Source organism: Macaca nemestrina, chromosome 2, assembly GCF_043159975.1.
Source record: "Macaca nemestrina isolate mMacNem1 chromosome 2, mMacNem.hap1, whole genome shotgun sequence".
NCBI classification, from domain to species: domain Eukaryota; kingdom Metazoa; phylum Chordata; class Mammalia; order Primates; family Cercopithecidae; genus Macaca; species Macaca nemestrina.
In genome coordinates, this window is record NC_092126.1 from 160,817,593 (window position 1) to 160,843,520 (window position 25,928).

General features: G+C 51.1%; 1 protein-coding gene across 2 annotated transcripts in view; it reads left to right on the forward strand.

Annotated features, from left to right (window-relative positions):
• LOC105470275 (semaphorin 5B) overlaps positions 1-25,928 on the forward strand; it is a 121,234-nt gene that overhangs the window by 14,565 nt on the left and 80,741 nt on the right. The window contains exon 1 of one of the 2 annotated variants that reach the window (XM_024789274.2): positions 20,148-20,981. The exons of the other annotated variant lie outside the window; for it this stretch is intronic. The gene's annotated coding sequence lies outside the window, so the exon portion shown is untranslated. Of the gene's footprint in view, positions 1-20,147; positions 20,982-25,928 lie in introns of those variants that run through there. 2 annotated transcript variants of the gene reach the window in all.

A 25,928-nucleotide genomic window follows, 5' to 3' on the forward strand; every position in this document is an offset into this window, starting at 1 on the left:
GCAGCTGGAGTTTCTGCGGGCCTCTCACCAGCCTCCAGCTTGGCCCTCCTGTGCCCAAAGCTCCTCTCACCATTTCCTTCCTGTGGAATACCGCACCCTGATGGGGGAGACAGAAGCCAAGCTGGAGACAGCTGTAGGACATGCCAGAGAAGCCTCCCAGATTGATGAGCAGCAGCCTCGTTCCCCTTCAGCATCCTTTACCCTCCAGCTCCCCTCTTCCCTGAAGCCTTTCCCTCTCTCCTTCCTATTCTGGCTCTTTGACTGCGTGGGGAAAGCACATAAGTGAAGATGGTGTGTGCTTCCAGACGCTGGACGGGGGGCATGAATCTGGCTAGATTGGGAGCAGGGAGAAGAGCTAGATGTGAGGGCCTCAGACACTCTGCTGAGGAGTGGGGCTTGGAAGGCAGCTTGGGGTGGGAGGAAAAGCTGGGAGCCACACAGAGCTGGGTCTGAACACCTACTTTGCCACTTACTGTTAGAGTGGACTTTGGGCAAATTATTTCTCCTCTCCGAGGCTCAGTTTCCTCATATGTGAAATGGCCATCATACCTACTTCAGAGGGTTGTTACAGGAATTGAACGACACAAGTTCCTTTCTGTATAGCAGGTCACCTGGTAAAGCACCTGGGACCTCAAGGTACCAAGCGAACCAGACCTTTTGCAGAGTGGACTAGCGAGCTGGAGCCCGGGACCCAGCAGTTTGCAGAAGGGGACGGGTGTTGTGAGGATTTCCTGGTTTTCTGAGAGCTTACACTGTAGCAGCCTGTTTTAAAAGCTGCATGCATTTTAGCTCATGAAATTCCTCACAGCACCCCCATTTTGGAGTGACTGAGCCAGGCTGAGATAGGAAGGTATTAGATAATTAGTAAGCCAATCCCAGGCTTCCTAGCCATGTGGGCCAGTGCCTCCCACCTGTCTCCTGTGTCTGACCGGTGTGTTCTTTTCATTCCCACTTTTCCTTCATCCATTGCATTGCCTCCATCCCTGGCTCCATTCTGCAGGACGCTGCATTGAAAACAGTCCTTACACTGTCTCCTCCTCATGGTTGGGCTGGGGGCAGGAGGGGACTCAAGGCTCTGTCCATCTCTAAGGACACCTCTCCAGGCACCTTCCGTGAAGCCCTAGTCACAGCCAGGTCTGTTCTCTCCACTCCCTCCATCAATCTGTAGAAAAAAGGATGTCATCAGTTAGACTACAGCTGATGGAAGGCAATTCTGGCATGGCGTGGCTGGAAAGCTTTAGGACTGGGGTGAGGGGGTGAAGGAAGAGGGTGGGGGAAAGGTGGTGTGGGTCCCTTTCTTGCCTCCTGCAGCCCTGAACCTCTGGATGCTTGATGAGAGGAGGTGAGGTGCTTCTCTATTCAAGATGGCTGCACACCTAATTAACCTGTGGCTTTAATGGCACTTCGCAGCCCAATCCTGCTGGGAGGGAGGATTGTTCAGAGATTGTCGCACTGGGCTAAGTGTCTGCAGCGGTTTCCACTTCAGGAAAGCCTCTCCTTGAAAGGATAGGACCGGTGAGGATGGCTTCACACAGACCTGGGGTCTAGGTGGGGCAGAGATGGAGGGGCCATGCCTATGGTTTTGCCCTGGTCATCTGCTGGGGAAATCTCCCTAACCTAGGATGAATCTTGGCCTGGTTCGGTGCTTGGCCTCCTCCAGGGGCACAGAGGAAAATGGTGGTGGGGGTTGGGGGAACATGGGGGAGAAGGCATAAGAAGGCTTAGGGGTGGTTGAAAGCCTACAGCCCCAGGGATTCTGATGGGATCTGCATCGTATTCTCAAATAACAACTTCCATGTGTAAGGACTTACTACAGGCCAGTCTCTCACTGAAGTCCTCATGAGGGCCTCCGAGGGAGAGATGAGCCCCGGTTTACACACGAGGAAAAGACCTCAGAGAGGTTAAGAAACTTGCCTCACATCTCACAACTGTATAGAGGTAGAGGCAGGATTTGAACCTAGGCCACAGTGAAGCCAAAGCGTGTTCTTGCCACCTGACACTGGGCCTCTCCGGTGGCTCCTGCGGGGCACAGTGCCAGACAGAGCCCAGGAAATGCATGTGGTGTTGGAGGGAGATTGGAAACCAGGAGGGTCAAGCAATTCGAGGAGGCAGAGTTTCACTGCAGGGATATTGTTCAGAAGCCCTGTCTTTGCTGGGAGCCCCAGAGGGGGTTTCTGGCTCATTCTCTATTCTGGAGAGGTGATGGGAAGCCACTCTACCCTTCAGCACAGGAAGTGCTTTCTCAGCCAGCATTGCCCTGGCCTCCTCCTCTCTCTAGCCCCGTACTGGTTCCCAGGCTGTCCCTCTCCTGTGGCCTCTCTGGGGTAGCAGCCTTAGTGCCTGTTCCTCTGTCAGGAGCATGTGTCCTGGGCTCTGTTTCTGAGCTTCTAGGATGCAGGCATTAACCTTGGGTTGCAGACTCTGTGCATGAGTATGCTGGGCAGGGCTTCATTTCACAGAGGCCCAGGGGCAGAGTCTTTTGTCCTGGGGAAACCCCACCTTCCAGCTGGGCCTGAATTCGGGATTCCCCCCTTCTTGGGCAAAACCCCAGATTCCGTCTCAGATCTTTCCATATGCACAGGGAATATGGGTAAATCAAGGCCTGGGATGAGCCCTGGCTACCCCACAGTCTCCTACACTGAACTGCACAATCCTGACCTGGTTCAGGTGTGACACAGAGGCTGAATGGGGTGACCATGTCTTGGATGCTCGATGTGACAGGCATTCTGTTTTCTAAACACAGGCTCCCTAATCCCCAGGGGGCCATCCCAAGAGCTGTTCCTTCATCTCATGAATGGGGAAACCAAGGCTCTGGTAGCTAAGTCACCAACCCCAAGACACACTCTTTCCATTCCTTTGCTGCTGATGGAGGTGGGAGAGTGAGGGTCGTGAGATGGCAGCTTTGGAAGGGGCTTCACTGTTACATGAGAGGAGGGGCTTGCTGTATATCTCCCCTACTTCCATGTGCTCAAGAATGGCCTTTGGGCCTGTGCATTTGAGAATAGGCTCCCAAGACGGGTTGTCTGCCCCCATCTTCACAGGAGTGTCCTGGCCTCAGTGACAGAGCCCATGACTGTCGGTCCACATGTTCAGCCCGATTCACACCTGCTATTTGCTGTAGAGGTTTGGGGTGGTGGGTCCCAGATAATTCACCTTCACCTGCTCTGGGCTAAATTATGATGATATTGAGAGAAACCCCCCTTTTTTTTTTGAGATGGAGACTCATTCTGTCACCAGGATGGAGTGCAGTGGCGTGATCTCAGGTCACTGCAACCTTCACCTCCTGGGTTCAAGCGATCCTCCAGCCTCAGCCTCCCGAGTAGCTGGGACTAGAGGCACGTGCCACCATGCCCAGCTAATTTTTTGTATTTTTAGTAGAGATGGGGTTTCACCATGTTGGCCAGGATGGTCTCCATCTCTTGACCTCTTGATCTGCCTGCCTCAGCCTCCCAAAGTGCTGGGATTGTAGGCGTGAGCCACCACGTCCAGCCGAAACCATTTTTTAATGGACCACTTCACTGTTGTTGAAGGACACCTGCATCCTCATTTACTTCTCCCAGAAGCCACAACTTCCCTTTCCTGAACTCCATGCCAGACACTGTTCTAATGCCTTCTGTGCATTGCCTCACTTAATTCTTACAATTACTAAGTTCTGAGTTTGGTACTGTTATACCCATTTTAGAGGTGAAGAAATTCTCCAGAAAGGGTATGACCAAGGTCGTACATCTACTAAGAGGCAATTTTAAACCCTTGTCTTCCAATTCCAAATTCCATGGTCTGTCCCGTCCTACCACATGGCCTCTGCTATTGGTGTGAACGTGCTGGGGGATAATGGGGTGTCAGGCCCTGGCCCTGAGCCGTGGGGTTCCAAACCTCCCGAAGGCACTCCCCACCTCTCACCCATCCAGAGCCAGCCACCTCCCGTCCTCCAGGCCCCACCATCAAAGAGGGACTCAGTTCATCCAGCGGGGAGCTTGGGCGTCAGCATATGTTTTAGGGCTCCCGCATGAATCAGGCACCTTTTCCTGCCTTTGCCTTCAGCGCCTGGTGCTGCCTGTACTGCATCACCATGTGGTCTCCCTGCTATGAACTTCATTTCCCAGGGCAGGGACAGAGCAGCATTTGTCTTTGTGTCCCTTTGCCCAGCCCAAAGCCAGGCACCAAGGCCTCAGTAAATGTGTGTCGAGTTATGGTTAAAGAGAGAGCTAAAGCCATAAAACATCCCAGTTTCCCCCTCCTGCATCTGTCTTTCAAAGCCTGGACAGAGCATCTTCTCAAAAAGAAGATCCTTGATTTTCTATTTCCACTGTAGGGTGAGGACCAGAGGTCCTGAACCCCTGCAGGATTTCAAGGTCACTTGATGAGCCTCAGGGCCTAGAAATGGAGCAAAGGAAACGGGCTGGCTGCTGCGTGGAGCAACCTTGGAATAGCATTGTCTTTCTTTTCCTTTCTCTTTTTTTTTCTCACTCTCTCTCATACACACACATGCACAGACACACATACACGCACACACATACATGTGAATGGAGGGAGTAAATCTTTAAATACAGTGGTGGGTGGGCGCGACGTGCAAAGCTTGGGCGAACACATTTTGTACTCTGTATTTATCCCTGATGTGCTCACAGGACCCTCCCTCATCCCACAGAGGAAGCTTAGATAATTAAAACCTGCAGAGGTAACACAGACCCTGCCCTCACCCACAGTCCCCTCTCCTAAAGACACTGCCACTGTGTGTGCTTACCCAGAAGGAAGAGAGGAAATGGAGAAGAAAGTAGGGAAGTGTCAACCCCCGCTCCCTGCACTGAGAACCCCTCTTCACAGAGTGGAGAGGGGAGTGTGGGTGCATTGATAGGAGTCTGGGTAAAAGCTCCCTTTCATCTCAGGCTGAAACACTGAGCCTTGATTTCCTGCCAGCCGCTCTGTCCATAAAGCAATTGCCCTGCCACAGGTCCACCAGGTCTGTGTCTTATGCAGCCTCATTGAAAACTGGGTGGCATTGATGGAGCAGGCTGTGCTGGGAAGCTTGGGTTTCCTCTGCCCAGCAGCCTGAGCCACATCAAAGGTGCACCTGTGGTGGGGGGCAGGGCACTGCTCTTCTGGCTGTCCTTTGGCGACACCCAGCCCTGGGAAGCTGCAGCCCCCCAGCTCCAGCTGGAGGCCTCTGTGCCCCTCAGCTCCTGAACCCTGAGCCCAGGGGAAACCCCTGCCACTGTTGGTTGACACCTACCTGCTGCTTGGATGGCCACACCTCTCTCCCCCTGTCTTCAAATGGGCCCAATGTGGTCCTTCTCTAAAAACCTGCACCTAACTCAGCTGGCTTCTGGACTGTCTATGCTTTTTCTTGTCTGCTAGACTTCTGAATGTGTAGCCCCTACCTACTGCATTTGTGTAATCTCCCAAATTTGACACTGTTGACAACATCTTCTCAACACCCTGTCCTTCCCTAGCTTCCTCCTGACCCTCCTCCACACCTCGTCCTCACTCTCTCCTCTGCCTCCACTCTCCTCCCTTCCCATTCGGATCCCACCCACCCATCAGGGCTATATCCAGCCATTCCTGATGCAAAAGGCCTCTTCTCCTGGGCCCCGAACTCTGGGGTGCCTTCAAATAATCCTTTAACAAATACCCACTATACACTTACAGGTGCCGAATACTCTTCCACCGCTTTGGAAGGGGAAAGTATTGACAAGAACCCTGTCCCCATGGAGTTTATATTCTAAGCAGGGGAGACAGAAAAAACAGTGTTCGATTCTCAGTTTATTATTGATTAGATGCCAGGCCTCATGAAGCTAGATGTTAACATATAGGCAGATAAGTTGCAAGTGATTTTTACCAAGTAGAGATGCAAATTATTTCTGTCCAGTAGAAAACATAACTCCAAAAGTTATGGTGTTATTGCCTTGTAGGACAGTTTTGTCTTGACCTAACAGACTTATTTCTGCATGCCTTTCTTGATCATGCAAACCCCGTTTTTCAAGTTCTTTTGAGCCAGCTTTACCATTCCTCATTAATGAGTTAAATAAATATACATATATGAGAGCATTTTGAAAATTATACTTTGACAGTGGCTTATACATTTTCTGTGTCTTTACTTAGTTTGGTCTGCCTCCTGGCATTTCTGGAATTGGAATTATACTATATTGGAGTATACTGGAATTGGATTTATACTGTACTTGGTATCTGTCTTAGTTCATTTTCTGTTGCTTATAACAGAATACATAAAACTGGGTAACTTATAAAGAAATGGAATCTATTTCTTACTGTTATGGAGGCTAAGATGTCCAAGGTTGAGGGACTGCATCTAGTGAGGGCCTTCTTGCTGTTGGGAACTCTATAGAATCCCAAGGTGGTGCAGGGTATCACATGGCAAGGGGGCCAAGCATGCAAATGTGCTCACTTAAGTCTTTTCCTTTTCTGGAAGGAGCCACTAGTTCCCCTCCCATGATAACCCATTAACCCATGAATGAACTAGTCCATTCGTAAGGAGTGAGTTCTCATGATCCAATCACCTCTCAAAGGCCCCACCTCTAATACTGCTACGGGGGATTAAGTTTCAACATGAGATTTGAAGGGGATGTTCAGACCATAGCAGTATGGATAAGGGGAAGAATCAATGTTTCAATTGAGAAGTGCTTAGCAGATATCACTTAACTCTCAAGTGAGGGAGGAGGTGGCCAAAGAAAGTTACCCTGGCTCTGGCCTCCCTGTGATCTACCCTAGAGAATGAGAGGAGGGTCAGGGTCTGTGTATGTTAGAGGTAGTCCCAGGGGCTATCTAGTGAGCCCTTGTCCACCCTCAGCTCCTGAGAGCAAAGCCCTGATACAGCCCTAACACTGAGTGGGGCAGAAGGAAGGGGGCAAGAGCAAGATCCGTGTGCCTGAGTAGGTGTTGGGAGGTCCAGGGATGTCCCCAAGGGTACACTGGCTTGCAAATTTGCCCCATGCTCAGAGGGCAAGGGTAACATTGTGGGAGTATTCTTTTATGTCTAAACATTACCACCCTCTCATTCCTCATGCTTTTCTGGGTGGGAAGTTCTGCTTTATATTTTATTCCAATTATTCCATTATAGTTTAGACCCGGGGATGCAAAGAGAGGCTGGAATATCTGAAAACGCAGCTGGGATTGTAGTGGGAGGGCTTGTTTGTGGTGCAAAGCAGCTGCCCTTTTCATCTGAACGGCTGTGTTTCTGTTCTGAGAACGAGGGTGATGGTGGTAGGGGATGTGTGCGGAGCAGAACTGAACATAGATGGGAGGAGAATGGTAAGGATGATTCTGTGGGTTCCCAGGCCTGGCGGTTGCTCAACACAGAAGACCAAGGCTTCCCTGGGCTTAAAAAAGCCCAATTGCCATCCTGGCTCTCTCAGCCTCCTGAGTACCTCTTCCTCCAGGAAACCAAAGCAGCCCAGAGTTAGGGACAGGGTTTGCCCCTCCCCAGGACCCCACCCCAAGCTTCCAAATCTCCCAATTCCTAATTTCAGCTCTCAGTGCAGCACCAGCAAGCCCTTTAGAAGGCTGTTGTTTAAAATAGGGATTTCCATTCAGTTTAAATGTTGAATGTGTTCAGTGTTTATTTAAATTGGTATGGGAAAGCTTTACTAACATCCTTTTCTAATTGGAGCTGGGATGACTTTAAAAAGTTACCTAATCAGTGGTGGGGGCCACTATTTGGGGAGCATTGTTAGTTCCTGGAGACTGAGGGCGGCAGGAAAGGAAAGGCATTTCTTCTTTTCTCTCTCTTTCTTCATTTTCACGCTCCTGACTTGTGAGTTACTCCCATCCTCCTCTGTCGTCCCCTCATTTGGTTCATGTACCACCCAGCAGCCACCCCTCGGGGGTCATTTACCAACACCAGACATTGGAGGCACAAAGATGGATGAACTGCTTTTCCCAGCGGCAGACACTCCTAGCCCAGTGGACAGTGACCCTTCATGAGTGGACAGTGCTTTCAGGTTGACAGAGCACAGTCACATTTGTTGTGTTTTGAGTCTCATGAGAACTGGGGAGACAAGCCAAGGCAAGCATTATCCATCTTAGGAGGAAGTTGAGGCTCAGAGACATTGCAGAATAACTCCAAAGTCACACAGGTGGTGTTTGACCAAGCCAGAAAGAGAAGAGCCTTCTGAGTAATGGCCAAGCCCATAATCTCTGGCCATGCAGGGGCTGGCAATGAAAGATTACAGGAATTGGTGGGATGGAGACAAAAACAGTCTGCATGGTAGGCAGGTCCCTGGGACCAGCGTCCCCCTGAAACTGGAGTGTTTCAGGTATCAGGATTGCTCTCTCCATTGCCTGGAAAAAAATGAAGAGCTCAAATGACCCCCTCAGGCCAATCACTCTTTCATCCCTGGGAGTCACATTCTGGTGGCCAAGGAGTCCTGCGTCCCTATTTATTCTCTATTCCACCTCCTTTGCCCTCAACCTCAGCCTGTTACAATGAGAGGAATTGGAGTTAAATATACAATGAAGCCTGGGCAACATAGCAAGACCCCATCTCTCTAAAAAAACACAAACAACTAACCAGGTACGGTGATGCACACCTATAGTCCCAGCACTTTGGGAGGCTGAGGTGAGAGGATCACTTGAGCCCAGGAGTTTGAGGCTGTAGTGAGCTATGATCGCACCACTGCACTCCAGTCCCTGGGCAACAGAGCAAGACCCTGTCTCTAAATAATAATAATAATAATGATAATAATAATGATAATAATAATAAGCATCAAATGAAGAACATTTCTTCAGTGAGACAGAATGGGGTGGGGAGTCAATTACAAAAGGAACTTGTGAGGTAAAAACTGGCATGATGTCCTTTAATAGGTGACAGATAATGTCCTTTCTGGCTGGGGAGGACCCTGATGCTGTCAGGGGTGGGGCCAGGTGGAGGAAGGCTGTGGGCAGGAAGAGGGTGTGTAGGGGAGCAATGGGGTCTGAGTGGTGGATTGGCTATGGTGCTTGAGTGAAAGTGTGCTCATCCCCAGAAGGAGTGAGTGCTCAGGGCTTCTGCCATTCCTCTGACCTTTCATGCTGGCCTTCTTGAAGGCAAGAGAGGGTGTAGAAGAGATAACCTCTCAGAGTTCCATAAGGCACTGGTTCTCCCATTCAGGAAGTTTTTCCTACAGAGTATTCTGGATTTTCAGGGAGGCAGTGTGAGGTTTGGTCAGACTGATCATCAGATTTACTAGGGGATCTTTAAGAAAAGACTGAGTTTGAGCCCACCCATGAGATTCAGATTTGATAGGTCCAGGTGGGGCTGGAAGCCTGAGTGTTTGTTCTAAAAGAGCAACATCCTAATCCAAATACCAACTATTTGTTCACTGGAAATGAGGTGCAATCAATTTCCATCAGCGTGGAGGAGCCTGGTGGGAGGCCAGCTGTAACATATTGTTGCCTGGGTATATTATATTTGCAGTCTGCACCCGAAATCCCAGCTCTCCAGAGAAGCTGGGGTGGGTCATTCTAAAGTGTAAAGTGTTCTACCACACTTTAGATCGGCCTCTTTAAGCAACAACACTTTTACATCGTTAGCCATTGAGTTTGTGATTCTCTATAAAATGTGTTATATGCATCCCTGCCTTCTTACACGGGGTAATGCAAGTGTAAATGTAACCTTTTCTTGGTGTCCCAAGGGTATATTAGAAACCTTAATTAATGGACTGGGCTCTGATTCAGTGGGGTGTATGGGACAATTTGCTTACGCCAAATGGCCCCCTGAGGTTTTGAATTTTGTGCCTGCTCTTTCCTTTTTCCAGCTGTGCCTCTTGCTGACGGATGTCCCTTCTTGCTAGACACAGTGTATCTGCCTAAGGCAAATTTTTCTTCACATTTAATTTGCATTTCTTATATGGGCTTGGAAAATGGGTAACTAAAGTTCTGAGTAGGGCACCTTGTAGTAAACTTCCCATCCTCCATTCCACACCTCCTCCCGGAGTAGCAGCAGTGAAACTCAGGCTTGACTAAGGAGTTGGCCTTGACAGGTTTAAGGGTACGTATGCTGTTTAACTTTAGCATGGGCCATAAATGGACACATGACACAATTTTGACTAATGAGATTTGAGGAGAGGTTTTTGATTTCTAGGAAAGTTCTTCCTGTTTGTCAATAGAAAGCCACCAGAAGTCATTCTCTAGGTAGATGCTAAACAAGGAAGGCTGCCCTGATTGTTCTTGGCAGCTGAATTATAACTTCAAGAACTTTCTTTCTTTCTTTTTTTTTTTTTTTTTTTTTGAGACGGAGTCTCAGTCTGTCGTCCAGCCTGGAGTGCAGTGGCGCAATCTCAGCTCACTGCAACCTCCGCCTCCAAAGTTCATGCAGTTCTCCTGCTGGTCTCCTGAATAGCTGGGATTACAGGCACCTGCCACTACGCCTGGCTAATTTTTTGTATTTTTAGTAGAGACGGGGTTTCACCATGTTAGCCAGGCTCGTCTCGAACTCCTGACTTCATTATTTGCCTGCCTCGGCCTCCCAAAGTGCTGGGATTACAGGCGTGAGCCACCACACCTGGCAAACTTCAAGAACTTTCTTTGGGGAGAGGCCTCCTGAGGATGGAGAATGGCAGGATGTGGAATTTTAGCGGCTGGCAGAGTGGAGAGATGGAAAGAACCTGAACTGCATGGTTTTTATTATCTCTAAAGCTCCTCTCATGTGAATTATTCTATTTTCTTTGGTTTAAGCCTCTTTGAATTGAATTGAGTTTTGGGTTACTTGAACTAAAAGCATGCCAATGGTAAATACTGAGTGGATGAGCTAATAGTGTGTGGGTGCAAGGGGAAGCCTGAGGCTTTAGTGGGAGCACTTTGTTACTGTGTTTCTGTTTCTCTGAAGGTGGTTTTATGTTTTGATTTGGAAGTAGGCTTATTTCTTTATGAGATTTTCCCGGTGGGTAGTGGCTGCTTCTCATTCACTTTTGTGTCCTCAGTACTTTTTGCAGTGCCGTGCACTTACTGGACATTCAAAAAACTTAAATTGACTTGAACTCAGCCATCTGCAGGTGACTGCAGCGTGCTTTCCCCTTCTTGGAGGTAACTGTACCTGCTTGTTGATTTTACCTGCCACGCTCACTAGGATGATAGACATATGACACACTATGGATGCTAGTAATTGTTTTTGTAGTGCTTTCCGGGTTACAAAGCACCACCTCATCCTTATCTCTGGAAATAAGTATGTCTGGGGTCATCACCGTTTTACAGATAAGAAAACTAAAGGACTGTGTGTTTACGCGAAGTTTAATTTTCTGGCTAGTTCTTAACAAATTTAATTTGGAAATGGCATCCAAAGCATTTTCTTTGAGAATAAATAACCCTGTGCTCAAAAAGGAACCCCTCTTTTAATATTTCTCCTAAACAAGTGTCCCACTGTTTGCTGAGACATGAATGACTTATAATGATCAATGTCTGCAGGTCGGGGCTTCAGGAGGCTACTTTGACTGGAGGCTGCCCCTGCCTCCCACCGCTCCCTCCAAAGAACTGCAATTTGCTGTCAGGTTACAGCTCTTCAGGATTCACAGCTTGAGCTTCCCACTTAGTTAATTGGTGCTTATTCTTCAAATTGGGTTGTTTTCACCAGTAGAAGAGAAGCAGGAGTTTGCATCCGTCTGCTGCTCTTGCAAGCTTTGCAGCAAGAAAATGAACTGGGAAACTTGAAGTGTCTCTTACTTAGAACAGTGATTATCCACACAAAAGCATTTGGGAGCGGGACACTGAGTAGGTTTGCTTCTGAGGGAATGCATGCATTCTCCTGTGTCTATCAAGACTGACAGGCTCCTTCGGAATGCAATGCACTGGGTTAATGGAATAGTGAAAGTTGAGCTCCACCTGCATACCCCATCCGTGATGCCTGTCCACCTGACACCAGCACAGGGCTCCGAGAATGACGCCCTCCCAACGCCTCTTCCCTTGCTCTCTCCCCATTACCCCATGGGTTTCACCCATTTGTGTTTTCTGGCACTTGGGTTTCCTCATCCTTGTGCCACTGAGGCCTCTCGACATGCTGGGATGCGCAGCCTATTCTGATTCTTGTGCCTTGGTTGTCTAGCTGAATTCTCTTTCACTTCAAAACACCTATAGAAATTGTTGCAGAGAACACTTATTTTGACATTGTTTCAAAAATGGCATTGCATGTGTATCTTGTCTCCCGGAGGGCAAGGACTGTGTTTTACATTGCTTTTGGAGGAATGAGCAGTGCCCAGCATGCACCTTATTGTGTAGAATTTGGAGTTATCAAAGGAGTTTGTTACCCAATAAGTGCCTGAGGAATGTCATCACCTCTTCTTTTTGCTTTATGGATTCCCTGTGCTCGCTCCTCCTGCCACTAAGTACCTTGCCTGGCTGCCTGCTGTGAGGTTGAATGCAGATGTCACCAGGCCTGGGCTTTTAAGGGCATGAATGGGTATGAACTTAGCTCATGTTGTCTAAATGCATTCTTCAGTACATTATAAATGTAAATGATAAATGTACATTCAGTACATTATAAATGCATTCTTCAGTACATTATAAATACATTCTGGAGTTGCGGTCACTGGGAATTACGAAGGGGAGAGAGGTAGGAAGAGAAGAGTTGGATAGAGTGGCGTGGATGTATTGAGTATGAAGGGAAAAAGGTTTGAAGATTCCTCCACTGCCCCGATGACTGCAGCTCTTTGTGAATTTTCTGCTGCCACCAGCTAAGGTTTAAAAAAAAACGGAGGGAGTCAGGGTGGGGGTAGTTCCTTCTCCAAAATCTATGGTTCTTGGACTTATTTTTCTTTTTCTCCATGATACTCCTGCTGCTTCCCAAGCCTCTGCAGAAAAGCTCACCCCACAGAGGCTGAGCTGTGGCCACCCACTGTGTGAGAGAGGGTGGGGATGCCGAGGTCATCCCCACATTCAGACTCCCCTGAGATTTCCCTTCAAGCCTTGGCTGTCTGAGTTTATGGTCTCTTCCCACTGCCTTTCCTTCTTCTCCAGCATCACCCCCTACCCCGCGTCACATCCTGCTGGGGCCCAGTACCTTGAGCTCTGGGGGACACTTGGATACGAAATCCGTCCTGCTCCTCCCAGGGCTGCCTCCTGGGGATCAACCAGCTCCCTGTCTAGCACAGTCCCTTGCAGGGCGAGGCCAAGCCTCTGGGATTCAGTGTGTGCTCCCACTTCATCCTTATTTCTTGCCTCAGGTGGTTCTCCACCTGGAGTGGGTCGACTACCACCACGTACGCAGGTGTCTGAAAGTACGGGGCTGTTTTGGGTATTCAGGTGACTGGGGTATCCTATTGTCATTTGGTGGCCAGGGATGCTAAATCCTTGCAGCTCACCAGGAAGGTGCATCCCTCAAAAAATGCCATGGGCTCCCCTGTTAAGAAGCACTGTGCACCCCAGGCTGGAGTTCCAGCTTTAGTCTTCTACAGTGGCAGTGTGTTGGAGTCACAGTAGGTTTGAGTCCCTGGGTTTGAGTTCCTGCTCTTTCACCTATTGGCCCTGTTACTTTAGTTCCCTAGCCTCTGTCTCCTCACCTGCACCATGGGGTGATGACAGTGACCCCACTTCACAGAGCTTAGATAGGGTTAGATTTATGAATACACCTAAAGCACTCTGGACAGTGCCAGGTGCGTGCCAAATGCCAGAGAGCCATTTGCTGTTATGATGCCCTTTATAGCCTCTTCCTGCCTGGCCTCCAGGGCCACCCCTTTGGCCTCAGGTTGAAACTGTTGTCCTGGCGCTTGCCTCATGACGACTGGGCCATGGCCATCATGACTGAGAACCTTGGCTCAGGGTTTGCACCTGCGCCACCTCTAGGACCTGCTCCCCTTGCCCCATTCCTTCCCAGTCCAGCTCCTCCCTCCTGCCCTTGCCTTATTCTGTCCTTCAGGAGGGCTGCTCCTTTGTTCCCCCCCCCTTTTTTTTTTTTGAGACAGAGTCTCACTCTGTCACCTAGGCTGGAATGCAGTGATGCAATCATGGCTCACTGCAACCTCTGCCTCCCGGGTTCAAGCGATTCTCCTGCCTCAACCACCTGCTGGGACTACAGGCGTGCGCCACCGCGGCCAGCTAATTTTTGTATTTTTAGTAGAGACAGGGTTTCACCATGTTAGCCAGGATTGTCTCGATCTCTTGACCTCGCGATTCACCTGCCTCAGCCTCCCAAAGTGCTGGGATTACAGGCGTGAGCCACCGTGCCCGGCCTGTTCCTTTTATTAGGAGTCTATTTTTGTGGCTGTCTTTTTCTCTGTGTCCCCATAGCTGTTGTGGATGTTTGGTGTTTTCTTCCTTAGAACCTGTTTTAGCCTGTGTAGATTCTTGGGTCCCACTTCAGAGACTGTGCTACAGGATGTCCAGTTGGGACCGAGTATCTGCATGGAACCAGATGCTGGCGGTCTTCGTGGAGCCAGCCTGCGGCTCCATTGGTCCTGTCTGTATGACTGCTCCTCCCTGGGGAGGGGAAGGGAGAAGGGAGGGTCCTCGCTGCCCTCAGCTCCAGGAGGTAGAGGCTCATTCATGTTTACAGCTGGTCACCATTTGCCTCAGGTACAGATGTCATTATCTTTGGTGAGTTTTTTTTTTTAATCTACTTAAAATTCTACATTTATATTTTCTTCCAGCTGGGGACACGCCTCAATTCTAAATAACTGCTTTGGGAAATGAAAGATGATGGAAGGTGAGAGGTGGCATTGCCTTCCCTTAGGAATGTGGTGTAATGGGAAGGGGGGCCTCCGGGCTGGAACTCTACGGCCTGGGTTTCTAGCTCCGACTCCATCACAAGCTGCTGTGTGACCTTGGTTGAGTCAACTACCATCTCTTGCCCTCATTTTCCTCATTTCTAACATGAAAGGGTTGGACAGATTGGACTTGCTGAAGTTGTCTTCCCACCCTCAAAGTCTGTAAGTCAATAAGTCTGTTTAATTGTGCTGACAGCTTTAGAGTGGCTAATGAATGAGAGTTTAGTGGGAACACAATTAAGTGGTAATGAAGGCCTCAGCAGTAAATCTCTCTACTTCTTGCAATGAGTTGAGAAGATGAGACTTGGAGTGCCTTTTCACTGAGCGGAGCCCCTGGGAAGAGGGAACAAAGAACCCTAGGCTCCTACTTGGAGACTAAAGGAGGCCAGGAGTCAGGGACGAAGTCACACCTCAGGGGAAGCTGGGTAGCTAGCTGACTATCCTACAGCCAAATGGGTGGACTAGCAGGGTAGGTCTGGAGCTTTGTGGGGTGGAGTGGAATACTGACAGCTCTGCAGACCTGGGTAACACTGACCCAGGCTTCCGTCCATTTCCAGAACATGTTCACCTGCTTCGCCTTGTGGAATCCTCTCACGCCTGGTGAAATGGATAAGCCTGGAACTTTTATCTTTCCCATTTAACAGATGAGAAAAGGAGGCTCAGAGTGGTGACTGGCCCAAGGTCAGGGAGCTGATAAGTGACAGATCAGGATTCAGCCAGGCTTCTTGATATCAAAGCCCCATCCTTTCTGCTCTACTCGACTAGCTCCTCCAGTCTGTGGGCCAACCTCTGCGGGCTGCTGTGAGTGGCCGACCCCGGAGTGAAATGGGTCTTGCTGTTCAGAGCACTCCCAGAGGGTTTGCCAAGGCTCCCTGGGCCTTGGCTTTGTGGATGGGCCCTGGGAGAAGGAAAGATCAGGTTGGTATACGAGGTGGGGATGCCTGGTCTGTGGTAAGAAGGCCCCAAGGGAGGCTCCTGTGAGGCTTCTCAGTGTCTTGACAGGCTGTGGCCTTGCTCCTGGGAGCCGGCTCAGCCAGGTACGTCACTGTCACCAAGCTCTCCATGGCAGTCGTCAGGCAGTGTTTGCCGCCTGAGGTTGCATCAAGCTGGGAATGTCCTAAAGTGGAGGCGTGAGGAAGAGAAGGGGTGATACCTAGAGACTGGGGTATCTCTGTCCCAAGGAGACAAACTATAACAAGACCCAGTGACGAGAGAGGCCCACTCTGGGTGGTGTGGGGCAGGGGCAGGGTCTCCTGGCCTGGGGCTAGAGGCCTCAGGCCGATGAACTTCCCTCAAAGACTCTGGCTGCTGGTAACTTTGGCTGCAGAGACACAGACCTTGACCTTTCCCTTCTGAGTGAAACAGGGCGCAGGCATTATGCAGAGATGCAGCATCTTTGCTGCAGAGGGAGGGAGGAGGGAAGGGAGGGAGGGAGCGAGTATTCGTCTGGGTCCTGCCCTAGAAATGCTTCAAGTAATAAAATCAGGATGACTTAAGAAATCCATTACCCCTCTTGGCCTCCCACAGCCACCAACATGCCCTGGTGGAGATGGGGAGGGGAGAGGTCTGGGGACCAGCCAGGTAACGTGGCCTCAGTATCCTGGCCTGTGAACCAGGGGATGGGGTAAGGTCCCCATCAGCTCTGACCTCAGGTGGGTCTGGAGGAGAGAAAATCTTCTGGGGAGAGGCAGAGGAGGGATTGAGAGGAGATGCCAGAAAGAAAGGAGAGAAGAGGAGGAGCTAGAGGGGAGGAGAGGAAACTGAAGGAGGCTGAGGAGAGGGGGAGGTGAAGAAAGCCATGAGAAAGCGAGCAACCCACAGAACACAGGTGTTCGAGTCTCTGCCTGGCCGTGGTGAAGTCTGTGACCTGGATCCGGTCAGACACTCTGAGCCTCGGCTTCCACACCCGAAGAGGAGATGGCAGTGCCCACTGCACTGTTGCGAAGGGGGAAAGGGCAGTTCACAAACCATAAGTGCCACACAAAGTGATATGTTGAATTCACAAGAAAAAAAGCAAGAAAGGAGGTAGCGAAGGTGGAGCCAGGGCAACAGGAGAGAGCATTTTCGGGGCTTCCCTTTCCTTGGGTGTGGACATAGGACAGCCGGTGGGAGTGGCAAGTAAAGAACCCACAGGTGGACCAGGGAGGGAACCAATCCTCCCTTGGTGAGGCCGTTTGCGCCCCCTCCAGGAGACAGAATCCAGGGGCTCCCTGCGTCTCTAGCTGAGGGATCTTTGCCTGTGCAAGAACATTCTTCGTGGGGACTGGACAGGTCAAACGCTACTCTGGCTTCCTTCCCAGAGGCCCAGGGCAAGGACAGGGCAGTCTTGGGCTCTGGGGCCTCACGGAACATCCCAATTTCTGTCAGACTTAAACTCTTGAAGGGCTGAGGAGGCTGGTGTGAGGGGTGCACGGTTATAAAAGAAAGCCTTTGACAGAATCTTGAACAGGAAGGCTAGAAAGACAAAAAGAGAAATATATGGCTGAAGAACATTCTGGAAAGCCCCAAACCAAGACAGTGCTCTCAGTCCACGTGGGCCCAGCCCCACAGTCCCTCCTTCCACTGCTCGTGCCTGGATCTTGGCATGTGCGAGGCCAAGGCGGGGAAGCATGGGGCCAGGGTCAGGGCAGCCAGCTCCCCTGGCAGGCTAGATTTATGATTTGGCTGAGCTGGGGAGAGAGGGAGCCTGTGATGATCCAGAGTATGAAAGGCAGCCCAGTGTTTCCTGGAGCAGCCGTGGTGCCAAAGGCAGGGACGTCCATCTGGCCTTGCTGTGTAGTACATTTGTCACCCGGATCCCGGGGCCCAGACGGCCTCCCTTCTGCCACCCGTAGCCACCGAGGCCAGCTCCCACCTTCAGCAGCCTCTGCTGTGGGACCTGCAACCCCCGTAGATGCTGAGTGTGTGTGTTGGGGGAGAGCTGCCCCCTCCCTTGGGACCCTCTTAGGCTTCGCCCTCCAGCTGGCACCCATCCAAGTTGGTGTCTACTCAGTGTTCCGTGGGGATGAAAAGCCCTGGAGTCAGAGAGGGGAAAGGCCCTCAGACTAGTGCTGTGATCTCAGGCTGTGTTCTGAGGAGCTCTAGAGCACCTCCAAGTTACCTTAAGAGCTGCTGAAGGAGGCTGGCAGCCAGGCTCCAGCCCTTGACCCATCAACGTAGCTCTGCTTCTGTCTGATCTGGATATATACAGATATTCTAGATAAGATTTCACTTTAATAATGAGAAATGGAGGCTCAGAGTGATGAGAATGGGTTCTGCTGCTGAAAAGTAAACAGTTTGAAGACCACAAATCTGGTCTCATTTCAAAGAGGAAGATACAGTGGGCCAGGGAAGACCAGCAGCCCAGCCAACTGTTGGCAGAATAGGGACTAGAACCCAAGCCTCCTGCCTCCCCAGCCATGATCTCCCCATGATACTGGGCTGTCTCATTTGAGGTGCTGGTCTGAGCATTCACGGCCATCCCCTCTTTTGAACCGCAGGCCCCGCTCTCAAGCTTGGGTGCTGTGTCCTCTCAGCTTTAGCTATGCTAGAGGGGGCTTCAGGATGTAAACCATGTGTGGCCCAGGCCAGCTGTTTTCAGGTATGAATCGAGACCTGTGGCTGACCCATGATTACAGCTTCTTCTGCCTAGAACCTGTCTCTAGGCGCCGATGCTTGGGCTATGGACACCCTGTCATCCCGGCGGGCTGTTGGTCGTTATCAAGGGTTTTCTGGTAGAGCATAGGCCATTGCCTCTTCTTCCCTTTTGGTCTCTGGAGAAACTTGTCCTGTTCTACTCAGGCCTCCATTTTGTCCATTTGGGATTCTGATGGTTGTTGCTGACCCAGCCGCCCTCTGCCATGGTCCCTGGGTTCTGTTCCAGAAAACCCCAGACTAACATTTTTCCCAGGCAAGCAGCTCTCTCCACCCCCACCACCCGATGCCCTGCTTCTCACAGGGTCCCTCCAGCCCTGGCCACAGTCCTGGTCCCCAGCTTGGCTTGTCCTGGGTTACGTTCCGCCTCCTTGGCTGGACTTGCTTTTCCAACCTGACATGTTGCCCCTCCGCCTCTCCTTTCTGGGTTTACAATCCCCGGCTTTCCTCCTGCTAAACACCCCTCTCAGCTCCTTCCAGCCGGCCCTTCCCCTTTAAGCAGCTCACCTGGGGGCCTCCTTCCCAGTGCAAGAACCACCACCTCCATTTCCCAGGATTCCGTAGAAGAAGAAATAAAGGATCCAGCATCTCTGAGGGCCAGGCATTGTGGGCAGCATTGTACCCATTTCATCCCATTTGATTCTCACAACAGCCCTATGAAATAGATATTAATATTCCCACTTATCATATAGGGAAACCGAGTCTCAGAGATTTAGCAGCTTGCTCAAGGTCACACAGTTGATAAATTTACACTTCTGGTCCTGCCTAACCCCTAAGCCAAGGCGGTCAACCACAACAGTGAGCTGCCTGGGCGGTCACCTCGCATGGTCAAGCCAATTACCCTTAGGACGAGGGTGGCACAGCCTGTGGTGCTGTGTCTCCAAAGAGCTCCTCCCAGCGCCAAATCCCTCACTCTGTTTACCTCGTTCCCCATTTCTCCTTACAGACCCATCAGCACACACCCACCATGGCAGGAAAATGTAGGAAGGAGAGGCAGGGGCCTCCCTGCTTTCACAGGTCAAGAGAGAGTAATCACTTCTGCACTCGTTGAGAACCACCATAATTGTTTGCAAAGCAAGAGGTAAATATGAAAGCCATAGATGGGGTCCTGGCCTCCTCTGTGGTAGCCAAGATGTGAAACAGAGAGGTGTTCCGCCCTACAGGTGGCTAATCTTACAGGAGAGGGAGAGATGAGAGGCTGTGGAATATCCTCTACTCCCCACTACACTCTCTGCAGACCTGGCTTCCCTCCAAATGAATTGTGCAGGCAGCCTGGAGTTACCACTCATCCTGTTATCTGTGGGGTGTCTTGGTGGGCAGCACAGAGGAGGGAAGGTTGAGGAAGTCAGGCTGCAGTGGCGCCGGGCTGGTGGCACACTCCAGAAGGGCTTGCTGTCCTCCCAGCCCAGGACCCACAGGAAGCCTGGTGAAGACGATGTAGCTCTGAGATGGGCGGGGGGGAGAGGCTTCTGAGGCTTATGGACAAGGGGCGTGGGGACAGGTGGGCTTGAGGAGGGGAGGACAATGACCAATATGGGAGCATAAAAGGACCTGGGCTGGGAAAAGGAGGGGCGATGCCGCTGACTATTTGGTGAAATGCTTCTTCTTCCAAAGTTGTTCCCCGAGAGTATTCGGCAGGGGGAGCTGACTGCTGACAGCAGCAGCTGTGGGGGTGGCAGGAGCGGGAGGGGTGGCATTATCACCCTCTCAGAGCGGGTGGCAAGGGGGCGGGGAGGAAGGGATGGTGTCTCCTGCCTCTTCTGGAATCTGTGTCTCTCACTGCCCATCCCCCGTCTCCAAATCCAGGAGGAAAGAGGGATTGGATGAAATTAGAGAGGGACAGAGAGATGCTCTGGGAAGATGCACGCACTGCTTCTCACCCTCCTCTCTTGCTCACATGCACACATACGGTCTCTCACACACTCTTACACACACACTCTCTCTTCCTCCCTCTCTCACTCTCTAAGCCAGGGCATTACACCACTGCTCTCTGGTCCAGCCAAAGTTGGGACGAATAATCCACTCCACGAGGATAAATCATCCTAAACCATCCTCAGGCAGCTTTGAGGAAACACGGGAGAGGAAGCCAGCCCTTGTGGGGTGGCCAGGGCTTGGCCAGCTGGGAGGACAGTCTGGCGCTGGTGATTGGTGTGTCACAGCCGGGCTGCGAGCTGCTTCCAGCGCTTTTGTCTGGCGCTGGGAGTGAGGCTCAGCAGTGCGAGGGACAATCGGAGCTGCTCGGGGGCAGGCTGCCGTGTTGTGTCCTGCTTTCCCGGGGCCAGACCAAGCCGCCTGGAGCTGCTCGTCAGGTTTTCTTGCTGACCTCACCTGAGCACAGTGGCCTGGGTGGACTCTACAGGAAATGTTGGTTTCTCCCCGTGAACAGTAGCAGCAGTCCCGGCTCTCCTGGACTGAGAACTCATCAGTCCCAGGAAGCCCAGAGCCCCTTTCAGGGATCTGGAACCGGAGTGCCTGTGGCCTCAGGTCTGCTCCCAGGCGTGGGCTGAAGTCCTGACCTCTGTCGCTGGGGGCGAGGAGTGGGAGAGCCCAGAGCCCAGCTGCTGCCCAGGCTCTGGCAGACAGCAGGCTGATGGTGCTGGCTTCCCGGGACTGCTTCTCCTGCCTGCTGTCTGATTTCCCTGCACGGTGCCCGCAGCTGAGCTGCTACGGGTGAGTACTTGGACGGATGTCCCTTTCTGCGCTCGCTGGATGTACCCAAGTGAGTCACAGTGGACCAGCTCTGACGGTGTATTTTCAGAGACTAGACGTTAGTTTGCCTCACCTCATGCCAGCTGGATGGGGTGGGAGATCTAGGGAGCAGGGCCAATAGGGGGTGAGGAGGTGGGGCATCAGGGAGCTGGGGCTGCAGGTATTTTTCTCGGGAGTCAGGAGACCCTGGAAGAAGTTTCTCCTACTTCTTCCCTCTCCTGGTTGGGTAGAGATGTGTCTAAGAGCATGTGGATGGATGGTGTCTCCAAAATGCCCCACACCCACAGGTGCTCCAGGCTTTCACTTGTACTCTTACTGCTTAACCCCTGCTAGGTAAAGCGCATAGATCGCAGAGTGAGATCTGCCCTTTCCTTTCCCTGGCCATGTGGCCTCCTCCCACGCTGACATCATCTTCCCAAAGCCATTGAAAAGTCTCTGTGATCCTTCTGCTTTTGCCCTGGAGTCCCTGACCCGTGGGCTGCTGGGCTTCTCAGAGTCACTTTGCTATCAGCGCTGCCAGGAAAGGACACGGGAACTCTTTTTTTCTTTGCAAACAGTGGTGGGTCCCCGCTTTGAATGTGCGCAAAATGAAACACCATAAGGCTGGAGAACCACAGCCTTGGGAACCCAGGGACCCTCTGTTATAGCCTGGATCCCTGCCTATCCATTAAAACCCTTCCCCTTGGTGGTTACAGTTTTGTTTTCAGCTTGGGCTGCATCTGGGAATAAGGAGGCCTAGGAGGTCGCCACATGCTTCCCGTATCCATAACGGGTTCTCAGCGATCTGTTTTGCCATCACAGGGATGCCCATCTTCCTGGAATTCCTAACATGCCTGCGATTGTGTTTTCTCTCCTTTGTGATAGTATGGTCTTTGCTTATATCTCCCTAAGTTTCATACGATGAGTATGTTTTGACAAGATAACCTCTGAGGTCCCACTGGGAACATTTCCAACTTTCCAGAAGGTTGTGTGTGGGAAAACTCTGTGGTGCGCCCCACCCCCACCCAGTATACTCCAATCCTTTGGAGCTTGTCTGAAATCTAAGGCAGGGCTGAAGGACCATGATTCTGACTCATCTGAGATTTTCCTTCTTACAACTCACTCAGTAATCACGGCATGGAGGGTGCAGCAGTGTTTAGGTCAAGGTTTCTCAACAGCAGCACATTGAAAATTGCAGATGGATAATTCTTGGTGGGGCAGAAGGGGAGTGTTCTATGCCTTGTAGGAAGTTTGGCAGCTTCCCTGGCTTCCAACTGTGAGATGCCAGTAGCACCTTCACTTGTGACAGCCCCAAATGCCTCCAGACATTGCCAAAGGTCCCTCAAGGGCAAAATTGCTCCTGGCTGAGAACTACTGGTTCAGGTGAACACTGCTGCTGCTACATCTTCTCCTTGGGCCCCCATGTGGCCTTTGGTCCCCTGAGACTCGGTCTCATCCTAGCCAAGTGAAGTGTAACCATGTCTGGCCTAAGAGTGCAAAGGCTTGGGTTCTGGGCTTGTGTGTGATCTTGCTCACGTTCTCACCCAATCCTGACTGGAGAATCACTTCTCCCAGCCTCCACCAACCTCCAGCTCTTTCTAGTGGAAATGCGGTGGTGAGTCTCGGCTGCTGGTTTGGGTCCTCCATCTGTGCAGTGTGAAATCTGGGAAGGAAAATCCCACTGTGGGGTACCACTGTTCCTTCTTGACTCCTGCTCAAAAGCTAAAAGTGCCATCAAGGCCAGGATGGGTTTAACATCCAGAGCATGTGTGAGCATACACACGCGTGTGCATATATTTACACATACACTTGCTGGCAGCATTCTGGGTCCTGTACTGAATGTGAATGATGTGGAGGTGAGCCCTGCCCTGGGGAGCTGTTGAGTGAGACAGACATCATGTTCTGCACCAATAATGAAATAAATCAATTGAGAGGATTCTGTACCTTGCTTGGATTAAGTCTCATCCTAAAGGCAAAATAATTCTGAGGAAGAGTAAGCAGAGGAGAAGAGCCTCTTGAGTTTCTTGTTATCAGAATCCCTGTGGGGTCACAGGGGTCCTGTTCTTCATCGGTCCAGGAGGGCTCCGTGAAGGAGACATTCCAGAACCTATGATGTGAACAGGTGGCAGTGTGGTTGTGTGTGTGCATGTGTGTACATGTATGTCGTATATTGTGAAGCCCTCGAGTCCTTCTCTTACCTGACAGTGAGTTTGGGGGGCAGGTAGAGAAGACAGCTCAGGAGTGCCCTTGTCTCCTCCCAGGCAGGCAAAGTTACTCCTTGGTGAGAACCACTGGTTCAGGTGAACCCTGCTGCTGCTGCTACATCCTCTCCTTGGGCCCTCATGTGGCCTTTGGCCCCATAAGACTGGGTCTCAACATGGCCAAGTATTTGGCCAAGGGCAAAATCCTTCTGTGTAGGAAGTATTGCCTCCTGTGTAGGAAAAAAGGCGCCGCCCTTCTTTCCATGTCTCCCATTGACTGTGCAGAAACTTGTCCCCAGAGCTGGAGGGCAGGATCCCCAGCTGCCCCTTAGCAGAGGAGGGACTGATAGGAAGCCTCATGTTGCAGAGAAGTTATTGGCCAAAATCCAGTTTGTGGAAGGGAGCTGAGAGGTGCTCCAGGTGCCACAAACCAGCAAATCATCTCTTAATCAGCCTGCTGGGCTTTGAAATGCCTTGTATGATCTATTTCAGCAGATTTTATCTCTAATGATGCTCGATACTGGTAGGTAAGTTTACAATCTCTAAACAGCATCTAAAGAACAGGGACAGGGAGGTCGCTGGACAGTGCTGCCTGGGATCTTTAGTCACCCCAGACAAGCCACAGCATATTGTTTTTAGGGCCCTGAGTCTTCATGGTCTCTGCCTAACTACGCAGAATCAGTTTGCCCCCAGCAACTGTTTGGGAGCCTTCACCCTTCTCTTTTTCTGACCTTTACTCCCCCAAGGAACCAATTTTCTCTGAATAGCTCAATGGGCATTGGAGTAAGGGAGAGAAATCTCCCCAGATGGACAGCTTTGGGGTAATAAGCAACTCTATGATTTGCACCTTTCCAACCTCTAGGGTGTAATGCTCTGAGGTTTGCAGTTTCATGGCCCCAGGACAGAGCTGGGTCACATCTACCGTGTGTCTATTCTGTTCTGTGCTGGTCTGTGAAACTTCCAAAAGTGACATGAGGATTACCCAACGTGGAACAGAGACAGAGAGGTCCTTCAGAGGCCCTCGTGGGCTGCCGTAGAAGGCACAGCACATGTCCATGAGACCAGGTGCAGAATCAGGAAGCCTTCCCAGAACCCTGGTGGGCCAGTCCAGGGTCGACTATGAGGGGAAGGTTCAGAGCCAGGACACTGCCTCTGCAGTCTCAGCGCAGCTCTGCACTTGGGACCTTTCTCCCCACAACTAAGCCTGGCAACATCAGGCAGCAGACCCCAGCTCACAGCCTTCCCTGACCCGCCAGCAGCCTCTGTGTGGCTGCTGGGAATCTGCAGGGGCTCTGAGCCTCCCATCTGAAACTGATGGGACAAGGGGCCATCTGTGGACAATAGGAGCTTCTCTTAGGGTTAGGGATTCCAAGACCGGTCTCCCAGAGCAGGGGTGTGGACTCTCTCAGAATATACGCTGGTTAGATGCAAAAAGATTGTTTTCCCCTAGCAGAGCAGGGAGAAAGATGTGGAGGGGACATTTTGGAGAAGAGGGACTCCTGTCCATACTGTGCCAATTAGCAACAGACACCCCACTGGCCATCCCCAACTGGTGGGATTACACAGGTGGGATTCCTCTTGAAGTACACTGATGGCAGAGCCTGTTTCTCCAGAGCAGAAGGGCTGCATTCATGCCTGCATTCATTTCTTTATCCAACTTTTACCAAGTGCTTACCAGGCTAGAGCTAGGTGATGTGTCTCTGGCTTTGAGGAGCTCCCAGTCTCGAGGAGGATGAGGCTGATGTGTCTCGAGGAGGTGTGGTAGCCCTCACGGGCATGAGAGCCCAGATGAGGTGAGATTAATTGTTTTTTCTGGCCATTCTCCCAGCAGAGCTTTCCAGGCCCCACCCCAAGGCCTTAGGAGATAACAGATGTGAGGTCAAGTCACAGCTGGAAGCAGCAAGCTTGCTCCCAAACTGCCAAGTCCTAGAGAGACTTATTAATATCTGCCCTCCAGGGCTGGCAGGAGGCTCCCCAGTGTCCCTTAATTGTTCACTCTGTGTTACTTGCTTTCCGTAATCTGTGTGCTCCCGCTCTTCCTCCTGCTGCTGTCTGCCTGTCCAACTGGTCACTTTATCCTCAGTTTCCCATTCCGCCCCTCCAGTGGGATCCGGGTGGTTGGGGTTCTATAGACTCAACCTTAGCACATGGAGGATATAGACGGTGTTTGATTTTAGCAGAGTATGGGCTTTGTCCTATCCCTTCTGCCTCACCTCCACACTGGGGTTTCATGCTAGAGCTGGGTGCCACACCTTCTTTTCAGGAAACCTGGCTGTGAGTTCCTGGCTCTGCCATTAAAGCCCTATCGCCTCAGTTTCCTCAACTACAAAAGGAGGGGTTTTCTAGAACAGTTGTTCTCCCAGTGTGTTCCTTGTACCATAGCACAGCATCACTTGGGGACTTGTTAGAAATGCAGATTCTCGAGTCTCACCCCAGATGGAGAATCAGGATCTCCGTGGCTGGGGGCCAGCAGCCAGGGTTTCTGCATGGCTTCTGGGTGGTTCTGATGCAGCTCAGGTTTGAAGACCACTACTCTTGCACATCTCTGGGGCCCCCTTCCAACTGCACTTCTGTGGCTGGTCTCAGCATTTTCCAACTTGCGGTAAGTAACCAGTGACGTGCAAAGATCCAGTGACCACATTCTGGAGCACTGCCAGCTATTTTGCAGGTATCATAAAATTCTCAAAATTGAAAACAAAAAAATCCAAAAAACCCAACCCCAGCAAAA